Source organism: Tachypleus tridentatus, chromosome 12, assembly GCF_004210375.1.
Source record: "Tachypleus tridentatus isolate NWPU-2018 chromosome 12, ASM421037v1, whole genome shotgun sequence".
In the NCBI taxonomy this organism is placed as follows: Eukaryota; Metazoa; Arthropoda; class Merostomata; order Xiphosura; family Limulidae; genus Tachypleus; species Tachypleus tridentatus.
Window position 1 is genome coordinate 125,368,424 of NC_134836.1, and position 11,690 is coordinate 125,380,113.

General features: G+C 35.0%; 1 pseudogene across 1 annotated transcript in view; it reads right to left on the reverse strand.

Moving 5' to 3' along the window:
* Positions 1 to 10,057, reverse strand: part of LOC143234610 (dual oxidase maturation factor 2-like) — a 41,609-nt pseudogene extending 31,552 nt beyond the window's left edge. The window contains exons 1-2 of the transcript XR_013018733.1: positions 9,736 to 10,057; positions 6,012 to 6,165 (exon numbers count right to left, since the gene is read on the reverse strand). The product of XR_013018733.1 is annotated as a dual oxidase maturation factor 2-like (transcript). The remainder of the gene's footprint in view (positions 1 to 6,011; positions 6,166 to 9,735) is intronic.
* Between the last annotated feature and the right edge of the window lie 1,633 nt (positions 10,058 to 11,690).

An 11,690-nucleotide genomic window follows, 5' to 3' on the forward strand; every position in this document is an offset into this window, starting at 1 on the left:
ACTTGATCTCTGGTTCTGAAGACTGTCCCCAGGAGTCGACAGACTTGATCTCTGGTTCTGAAGACTGTCCCCAGGAGTCGACAGACTTGATCTCTGGTTCTGAAAACTGTCCCCATGAGTCGACAGACTTGATCTCTGGTTCTAAAAATTGTCCCCATGAGTCGACAGACTTGATCTCTGGTTCTGAAAACTGTCCCCAGGAGCCGACAGACTTGATCTCTGGTTCTGAAAACTGTCCCCATAGGTCGACAGACTTGATCTCTGGTTCTAAAAATTGTCCCCATGAGTCGACAGACTTGATCTCTTGTTCTGAAAACTGTCCCCATAAGTCGACAGACTTGATCTCTGGTTCTGAAAACTGTCCCCATAGGTCGACGGACTTGATCTCTGGTTCTGAAAACTGTCCCCACGAGTCGACAGACTTGATCTCTGGTTCTGAAAACTGTCCCCATGAGTAGACAGACTTGATCTCTAGTTCTGAAAACTGTCCCCAGGAGTCGACAGACTTGATCTCTGGTTCTGAAAACTGTCCTCATGAGTCCACAGATTTGATCTCTGATTCTGAAAACTGTCCCCATGAGTCGACAGACTTGATCTCTGATTCTGAAAACTTTCCCCATGAGTCGACAGACTTGATCTCTGGTTCTAAAAATTGTCCCCATGAGTCGATGGACTTGATCTCTGGTTCTAACAACTGTCCCAGAACAAATATGTCGACTCATCGGGACAAGTAGAAAAAAAGAGCGCGAAATGAACATGGCGTGTCCTTTTGATTGTACTTAGAGAATTCGTTATCCCAAAAAACATAAAGAATAACACGGACCTCAAACAGAAACTCTTTACAAACAAAAACTTCCGTGTCGCGTAACGCCACTGTTGTGAGATTAGTGTGAGAAAAAAAAACAACACAATTTCAAAAAAGTCTTTGGGTGTGCGTGTTCTTTGCAGCTTGCGAACCGCTGAACCATTTGTTACCAAACTCGGTACGTACTCTTATGACATGAGTAGCAGACTTCGGACCTAGCCTTTCCAATAGTGCCCGCTTTAAACTGGTCAATTGCTGAACCAGTTGTCACCAAATCTGTCATGCACTTTTGGCTTAAGCTTCCTTTGTGTTACTATTAGTTCAGTTATAGTCGTTAGTACAACGTTAGTGTATGTCAGTTATATATACACAGTGTTCACTTTTGATTGCAACTACTGTGACTGTGAGTTGAATATTAGGTACATCTATAGGCCTACAACCAATACTGCTTAGATCTACAAGATAAAACAGATAGTGTCTGCATATGTCCGCGAGGTTGAGAAATTGGTTTGGTTTGAATTTCGCGCAAAGCTACACGATGGCTATCTGCGCTAACCGTCCCTAATATAGCAGTGTAAGACTAAAAGGAAGGCAACTAGCCATCACCACCCGCCGCCAAGTCTTCGGTTACTCTTTTATCAAGGAATAGTGGGATTGACCGTCACTTTATAACGTCTCCACGGCTGAAAGGCCGAGCATATTTGGTGTGACGGGGATTGAAGCCTACGAACTCCAGATTACGAGTCGAGTGCCTTAACCACTTGGCCATGCCGCGTCAGGTTGGCAAATCATCACACCATTACTAAAGGATAGAAACAACATGAAGATGTACCGCGTCAGGTTGACAAATCATCACACCATTACTAAAGGATAGAAACAACATGAAGATGTACCGCGTCAGGTTGACAAATCATCACACCATTACTAAAGGATAGAAACAACATGAAGATGTAATTCTGAGCTGGACCATCATACGCTTCTTCCAGTGGATAAATAACAGTTCTCAAGAGCAGTTTGTTAATGTATTGCTTATAAACAACGATTAAAACATAGCACCTGGCGGACGTTCTGGAAATAACGAAGTTTATGCACGCAGTGGAAGACCTCAACTGACCACCAGAAGAAAATTTAAAACAAGAAAATTGAAGTATGTACGAAAAATGTATAGAAACTCCAGCAGACTTTATCAACAGGTTAATGGAATGTCAGGAGATATTACTGTGTCTTGGAGGTATGCAAAGTTTGTGATATTGTAACTCTTTCAAGACATCTGACCTTGAGGAATTAACTGTCTCTAGGGTAGACTTCATCCCAAATAATTACGCAAAAGCTGGGATGGCATTGCAATTCGACGTGACAGCGACATCTGTTGCAAACATAATCCAGTATATTCCTGGAGAGGTTTAGTACTGGACGAAAATCCCAGTTGGCACTGGATATAGCAGGTATCATCTGGTTGTCACGTTATTACACACACTTCTTGGCTTTCATCTGCACTTGTTATGAACAGTTGCGACAGTTCTCAGTGGGACAATCACTATTGCAAGCTACAAACCACCAGGTACCTCATCTGAAGGTACCCATATATTCGAATCACCGCCGTGTTAATGTATGGAAGAAAGGCGACACATCGTGATAGACATTGTTGACCCCTGTCTGACAACTAGTGGTAGGATACTTCATTGTCAGGCCTCTCTTGCTTCACGAGATATGGATGAATGAAAACATTGATGGTTTAGATTATATTCTTCAGTATAACTGACAAGTTTATACCGATTAACTCGAATGGACCATCAATAACTGCTAAAAATCAAGGTGACAGAGACTCTTCTATATACCTGATTTTTACTAACCTCACCTTGATAACAATCTTTACCTGACACAGGAGATATGAAGTTATCCGTCATCACCTCTTGTGTAAGGTATATATGTAAAGACTGAATGGAGTAGCAGAACAAAACAATTTAGAAACCTATACAAGGGGTTCTTTTTTTGCCAGAACAAAGTCAAGACAGCAACCTTTACAAGAGGAAAAACCCAGACTGATTCAACAATGACACTGATAAAGCCAAGAAAGTATACAATCAAATCCAGACTTTGTTAGAGTCTTAGGCATTACCAAAATATTCAAGAGACAAGCATTGTACCCTTATAGATCCTGTGTTCTCTACAGGAGATAAGTTTCCAAATACGACACATGAACTTAAATGTGCAGTATATAAATATATAAAAATGGTAATGACCATCACTTACGAAGATTACGTTATTCCAGATGAAAAACTAAGGCAAGGCCTTACGTGCAAATACATTAAACCAATGTCATCATGGATGAATAGTCTCAAGTTATCTACAAATCTACATTTAGATATGAAATATATCTTTATCTTGGACGAGATGCACAGAATCATAAATAGATCTCAATCTGGAACTACAGGTCAATATGATTTAATAATACCCGCTTTTAAAAACTTAAAGAAGCCATCTTGTTGAAATCAGTGTTGGAGTACCATTATAACTCATTAATGGATAGCACCCCTGAAATATATGCTGATACTATTATTAAGTCCTTAAGCAAATTTGCGAAGGGCTTTCTGTGGTCTTAAAGGCTAACAAATTATTTTCTTACAAAACACCATTGAAAATACATCAGAGAAGACTATAGCAAAAAAGGTTTGTCTATCAAACTGATCCACTGTTACAGTCATCAATAGATGGATCACAAACACTGATCAAAGTTCCTGAATTTGCAGTTGATAAGTGAGACTTCTTTGAAACTGGTAAGAACACAATGGTAGTAGCTTTATATCTGGAAACTGCCCACAATAAAGTCCAATATAACAATAAATATCAATATAACTTATGTAACTTAAGTCTTAGTTGTAATAGTTACCACAAGATGCATCATGAAGTGTGTAAAATGGTAGTTAGACAAATTAACATCAATGTTGGTCACTTTCGCCAGTTATCTTCAAAACCTACAACATGAATCTAGTCTATCTCGACAATCCAACCAGATGTTATGTGCCAACTTTTGCTGACAACATCATGGTGTAAAGGCTCTAGTAAAGCTAAAATCAAAAGCAATATTCAACTACCTAATAAGAGGACTATCAAATGGAGAAGCATAATTATTGTGATACATCTTGCTTTGGACACTCAACAACACACTTGCTGATGAGGACAAATTACCCACCACCATTCTTTGAGGATACAAACATCGCTCTGGAAAGAAACAAACACTGAAGTACCTAGAGATAATATCTGACAGTCAACTAACCATCTATATCAGGATAACAAGAGTTACCAAAGACATAAAAACACTAAAATTGCAACTGAAAAACGTCATTTTGTTATATCTTACCAAAGTTTTAACCATTTCATCATCGATAATAAGTGCGAGTGCTTTTCTATGATTAAGGTTGGTTACAGGAAGTACTTTAACCAAACCATCAAAACGTATGATCAAGGTTGGTTACAGGATGTACTTTAACCAAACCATCAAAACGTATGATTAAGGTTGGTTACAGGATGTACTTTAACCAAACCATCAAAACGTATGATTAAGGTTGGTTACAGGATGTACTTTAACCAAACCATCAAAACGTATGATTAAGGTTGGTTACAGGATGTACTTTAACCAAACCATCAAAACGCATGATTAAGGTTGGTTACAGGATGTACTTTAACCAAACCATCAAAACGCATGATTAAGGTTGGTTACAGGATGTACTTTAACCAAACCATCAAAACGCATGATTAAGGTTGGTTACAGGATGTACTTTAACCAAACCATCAAAACGTATGATTAAGGTTGGTTACAGGATGTACTTTAACCAAACCATCAAAACGTATGATTAAGGTTGGTTACAGGATGTACTTTAACCAAACCATCAAAACGTATGATTAAGGTTGGTTACAGGATGTACTTTAACCAAACCGTCAAAACGTATGATTAAGGTTGGTTACAGGATGTACTTTAACCAAACCATCAAAATGTATGATTAAGGTTGGTTACAGGATGTACTTTAACCAAACCATCAAAACGTATGATTAAGGTTGGTTACAGTATGTACTTTAACCAAACCATCAAAACGTATGATTAAGGTTGGTTACAGGATGTACTTTAACCAAACCATCAAAACGTATGATTAAGGTTGGTTACAGGATGTACTTTAACCAAACCATCAAAACGTATGATTAAGGTTGGTTACAGGATGTACTTTAACCAAACCATCAAAACGTATGATTAAGGTTGGTTACAGGATGTACTTTAACCAAACCATCAAAACGTATGATTAAGGTTGGTTACAGGATGTACTTTAACCAAACCATCAAAGTTCTATTACACCTCACAAGCCTCAGTAGTATCACAAAACACCAATGACACTTTGAAGAAACATCTTCATTAGGGCCTCACTGTTTAAAACTAATACCTTCTATTATTAATAAAATCTCTGAAGTAGTGAAGTTATCCACAAGGAACAAGCAGTTGGAGCAGGAAGCTATAACTGGTGGTTAGAGAGTGTAAGAAGTTAGTACACAGTAAACTACATTTATAACACCTCGTGGGTACTCATTGTAAGTATTAATGCACAATTTAAAAACCAAAGTACTATAAATAGTAGCCAGTAATTTAGCGTAAGAATCAACACAATGTGTTTAAATGTTATTACCGTTAATGGCTGTTTGGTGTAAAAACAAACTAGTGGTAAGTATGTGAACTAATTAACATGTAGTAATTATTGTGTGTAATGAACAAGCAACTTTTATTTAAACGGTCCTTACCTTACAGTGCAAAACATTCACGGTCTATATCACTTAATGAACATTCACTTTAACAACACTCTGGAAAAATTAACAACGTTCACCTTGTACAGTAACTACTCCATATACGTGTTGATCTAACACGTACAATGTTAACTTTGCGCAGTAATTACCACGTGTACATCTTGGTTTAATACGTACAACACTCACTTTTCCCAGTAAATACTTCGTGCACGTGTTGGTTTAACACGCACAATGTTCACCTTGTCTATTCAATATTCCATACTTATTAGTTTACAACAGCAGAAACGAGTTTGATTGAAATGGAAGATAACAAGACTGATTCGTTACAGGGAAACTTTTATTTCGATAGTAAGAGAGAAAGACCGATCACAATAAATCTCTTTTAAAGCTATTTCAAATTTGGATGAGTGAAACTTACCAAAGTAGGATGTAAGAGTAATATCCGGCCATGCGGTAACGACGACCCCAACAAAACCCCTCCAGATCCTGACTCAGGTATTCAGCAATCGTTAAGATTGGAAGAGGTAACCCTTTGACTAATGCTTCTCTGTATCCTTCTCTGATCTCTGTTGCTGTAACCATAACAACATGATGATTGTTTCCGTGGCAACCTACACAATACTATTACTGCTTTGATATATATATATACACACACACACACACATAGGTGTCCGAAAGTAAATATATAAAAAATAAAGTTAAATTTAACTTCATTGCTATTTGCGATAATAATATTACACGAAGTAGGTGGTTAATTTTAATAACTAGTGAGATTCTAGATGTCTTACATCATTCGCTATAATTTATTTAATCATGAGTTTAAATTCGATGAAAACATTTTTCAACACAGCAGTAGAAATGGACAACATGATGGACAACATGAAACACATATTGAAGTTCTCAAGTTTTATTGTTTTCAAAACACCCTACAGATGGAAATCTAAAGGGGCTTATAGGCTCTCTCCTATCAATCCAACGCTCTGGGAAAGTTTGGTTTAAAAACACTTTAACAATTCGATCAAAGATGGATGGTGCTCCATCCTATTAGAAGATAGCTCTTTGTAACAAGTCAAGAGTTGATGAATGAACAGCTCTTATAGCAGGTGTTCATAAAGAAATACGAACAAAACGTACAGAACAACTATTTGTATTTATAATAAATATTTGTTATTATTACAAACAACAACAAAGCTATTCAACGTTGTTTTTGAAGTATTTATTTCGGACCCTTTGTATATAAGGCATCGAAATCATTACCTGCTTTTTGGCTATCATCACATCAACAGATGACTTACTTAACCTTAATCATGTAAAGTGGTCATTTTTACATAATTTAGTGAAAAACAATCAGATGCGATGCAGCTCGCTGATAATCAACATTAGGCTAACCTACAAACTTAAAGTACTAAAATGTCCAAGGTGTTGAAGGGTATGGATGTTATGATAATAATCAACATTAGGCTAACCTACAAACTTAAAGTACTAAAATGTCCAAGGTGTTGAAGGGTATGGATGTTATGATAATAATCAACATTAGGCTAACCTACAAACTTAAAGTACTAAAATGTCCAAGGTGTTGAAGGGTATGGATGTTATGATAATAATCAACATTAGGCTAACCTACAAACTTAAAGTACTAAAATGTCCAAGGTGTTGAAGGGTATGGATGTTATGATAATAATCAACATTAGGCTAACCTACAAACTTAAAGTACTAAAATGTCCAAGGTGTTGAAGGGTATGGATGTTATGATAATAATCAACACTAGGCTAACCTACAAACTTAAAGTACTAAAATGTCCAAGGTGTTGAAGGGTATGGATGTTATGATAATAATCAACACTAGGCTAACCTACAAACTTAAAGTACTAAAATGTCCAAGGTGTTGAAGGGTATGGATGTTATGATAATAATCAACACTAGGCTAACCTACAAACTTAAAGTACTAAAATGTCCAAGGTGTTGAAGGGTATGGATGTTATGATAATAATCAACACTAGGCTAACCTACAAACTTAAAGTACTAAAATGTCCAAGGTGTTGAAGGGTATGGATGTTATGATAATAATCAACACTAGGCTAACCTACAAACTTAAAGTACTAAAATGTCCAAGGTGTTGAAGGGTATGGATGTTATGACGCTGACACAGCATTCTATCATCACAAGGTATAACATTCAGCGAGTTTCAACTTTCTATTGCACTAACAGTTTATTTATTTCAGATCAAAGCCCCATTGAGCTGTCTACTATGTCCACGGCGGGGAATCGAACCCTAGATTTTACACTTTTAAGTCCAGAAAGTTATCACTGTCCCACCGAGGGACAGGAAGTGATAGTGGAAACTCCATAACGGACGTAGATCTTAATTTAAAAGGCAGTAATATGTAATAACCTTTAAGTAAAATAAAGATTAGAGCAGTGTATTTTTTGGTTTTAGTTACTAGCGCAATAATAAAAATACGAACAAAAATCGACTTCTTTAAGTGTTACCTCGCGCAGACTGAAATCGTAGGCACGTGAGAGGATCGACATTCCATCAACTTTTACTAAAAAAAAAAGTGTTACTACCCACACCACCCGTCCTGAAATAAATTTTTACTTCAAGTGGGTTTCTTGTCATCACGAATTCCATTAACTACTTTCGGTGTTAACTTCCAAGCCACAAGCGTATTCATCCACCCAGAAAATTAGTCACTTTTCGTGCTTTCTTAAGTGATTTATAATAATAATATTTAAAGAAGCAGATACGTAATTGAAAACATATGAGGTCCACCCTCGTTTATTATGTGTTTAACCACAGGGCATTGAGACTAACCAAGCTAAACATGGTTGTTATCGAAACGAGGTTTTCTTTTTCTATTGTGTGCTCTGGAGTACGTCAACTGGAAGACCTTTAAAGGTGGAAGACGTGTAATTGTCCGATTTTCACTGTTCAAGAACGTTTAGTTATTAATTTTCATTTGTTTCTACTTTGGGCGGTAGTTTACATAATAAAACATAGTAAGAACTTGTACTTAGACGGTAGTTTACATAATAAAACATAGTAAGAACTTGTACTTAGACGGTAGTTTACATAATAAAACATAGTAAGAACTTGTACTTAGACGATAGTTTACATAATAAAACATAGTAAGAACTTGTACTTAGACGATAGTTTACATAATAAAACATAGTAAGAACTTGTACTTAGACGATAGTTTACATAATAAAACATAGTAAGAACTTGTACTTAGTAGTTTACATAATAGAACATAGTAAGAACTTGTACTTAGTAGTTTACATAATAGAACATAGTGACAGCTTGTATTTTGAGAGTATTCTAAATAAAAACATAGTAACAGTTTGTACAGAGAGTGTATTACATTATAAACCATGTTCTACTATAGGTAGAACTCTAAGATTTATAAAGCATTACAGATTGTACCTACAGATAACTATTTAAACATATAGAGAAGAAAGTAGGTCACCGGTTTTTCATTTTTTATAACAAAACCAAAACATTTTTATGTTTCCTTATAAAAGAAATTAGATAATTGACTGCTCGTAAGAAGCTACGCCCTTCCCAACAGTATGTTTACATGATCTTACAACTTAGTTGCAGAGCGTTGAACCTTATTGTCACAAACTCAAAAAAATCGTTATAATTACCTTTATTGAAGTGTAAGCAAACTACATGCAACATAAAGATAACCATTCGTCAATCCTGATTATACGACACACTGCTAGCGTTTGTAAATAAGCGTTGTTGTTTCCATTTTTTTCACTTTGTTTGATTCACTTTCTTTGCCCTCTCGAGGTCAGTTAAACGTAAGAACCGGTATATCACGTGCTTACACAACTAAATATCGCTGCATCTCATTGGTTAAACAGGTCACCCTTTTTGTAGTACATAGAACTAATACTATAAAGATGAAAAGACGGACAATGGGGGAGTGAAGAGATATTTATTTGGTTCTCTTCTTCTGTAGCAAAGTTTCGTAATTACTAAATAATTATAAAACATTCTATAAAACAATTTAATTTGTTTTAATCATAACAATAAAATAATTGTGTAATAAATAAAAACAACATATAATGGTAAGAAGTTATAATAAAGGAGTTTTGTGGTGTTTCTAGTAAGACCGCGTCCTAGTCCTTTCTTACCTCCTATCCAATCAAACCTTTCGTTGTAGTTTACTCCTTCCTGGGCTTTTGTGAGGGAGGCAGCTGAAAAAATACATAAAAATTGCTTAAGGCACGACATGTGAACAATTCGACCCGCGAAACACGTATAGACACAATCTTTATAGTGTTCGTTTTCACTTGTCTCTGTTCATAATAAATTAGAATTTCAAACCACATTTCTTCCTGACCCTTGACCCCCACTACTCCTATTTTATAATTCTCTTAATCTCGCATTAATCCATTTACAGCTGGCAATACACGGTGCACACACATACGAATATATTTACATTCTAAGTTGTGCTATTCCTCTGTTTCGTTACATTCTGATAAATGCTTAAGTGAATATACGTAAAGCAACAAACACAATGTTTTTCGAAAACATGGTGTTGCAGTATTTAAACGAAAATATAAAATGTCATTAACATCCGGGGATTCCTAGTTTTAAAAATAACAGTTTCACACCACGTTTGTCACGAGATAAGCGAACATATAATTAACACTCCTACGAAAAGTTTCATTTACATTTCAATTTCATTTAAATACAAATTTATTAGCCTAATATTAATAACCTTTCAAGTTGCTCTGGGGCCTATTAGGCCCCACTTTTCGTAGGAGTGTTAATCATTAAATATAATATAACCAAAAATACACAAATCAACAAATGTAAAAACTACTAACTTGGCGAGTATCACCTGTAAAGTAAAAGTAAACAAGTATTGAAGTCAGACAATAAAAAATGGCGTCTCCTAAACTGCATTTGTTCGTTTTTTTTATTTCAGAATTTCACGTAATGCTGGATATACAAGGTTTAATTACACACAGCCATCGCTAATTTTGAACCGATAAGTTAGACAGAAAACGGTTTGGCAACAGGACCCACCGCCAACTCTTGAGCTACGTTTGTCAGAACAAATTTGACCATCACTCTTACAGCGTAATCATGATACACCATTTTAACAGCAAAATTACAGTAGTAACTAACACTGATACATTTTATAAAACACTATAGTAGTAACTAAAACTGATACATTTTATAAAACACTGTAGTAGTAACTAAAGCTAATACATTTTACAGAACACTATAGTAGTAACTAAAACTGATACATATTACAGAACACTATAGTAGTAACTAAAACTGATACATATTACAGAACACTATAGTAGTAACTAAAACTGATACATTTTATAAAACACTGTAGTAGTAACTAAAACTGATACATTTTACAGAACACTATAGTAGTAACTAAAACTGATACATTTTACAGAACACTATAGTAGTAACTAAAACTGATACATTTTACAGAACACTATAGTAGTAACTAAAACTGATACATTTTACAGAACACTATAGTAGTAACTAAAACTGATACATTTTACAGAACACTATAGTAGTAACTAAAACTGATACATTTTACAAAACACTATAGTAGTAACTGAAAGTGATACATTTTATAAAACACTATAGTAGTAACTAACACTGATACATTTTACAAAACACTATAGTAGTAACTAAAACTGATACATTTTATAAAACACTATAGTAGTGACTAAAACTGATACATTTTATAAAACACTGTAGTAGTAACTAAAACTGATACATATTACAGAACACTATAGTAGTAACTAAAACTGATACATTTTATAAAACACTATAGTAGTAACTAAAACTGATACATTTTATAAAACACTGTAGTAGTAACTAAAACTGATACATATTACAGAACACTATAGTAGTAACTAAAACTGATACATTTTATAAAACACTATAGTAGTAACTAAAACTGATACATTTTATAAAACACTGTAGTAGTAACTAAAACTGATACATATTACAGAACACTATAGTAGTAACTAAAACTGATACATTTTACAAAACACTATAGTAGTAACTGAAAGTGATACATTTTATAAAACACTATAGTAGTAACTAACAC